We start from the raw sequence: 235 nt of genomic DNA, 5'->3' as shown, positions 1-235 counted from the left end.
TGGACAACATGACAAAACCCTGTCTCCAGAAAAAATACAAAAGCTAGCTGGGTGTAGTGGCACACACCTGTAGTCCCAGAGACTGAGGTGGGAGGATCACCTTAGCCTGGGAAGCAGAGGCTGCAGGGAGTGGAGATTGTGCTACTGCACTCCAACCAGGACAATGGAGTGAGACCTTGTCTCAAAAAAAAAAAAAAAAAAAAAAAAAAAAAAAAAAAAAAAAAAAAAAAAAAAA

Source organism: Colobus angolensis, unplaced genomic scaffold (assembly GCF_000951035.1).
Source record: "Colobus angolensis palliatus isolate OR3802 unplaced genomic scaffold, Cang.pa_1.0 Scaffold212, whole genome shotgun sequence".
Lineage (NCBI taxonomy): Eukaryota > Metazoa > Chordata > Mammalia > Primates > Cercopithecidae > Colobus > Colobus angolensis.
The sequence above is the reverse complement of the archived record's forward strand: the minus strand, read 5'-3'. Positions refer to the sequence as shown.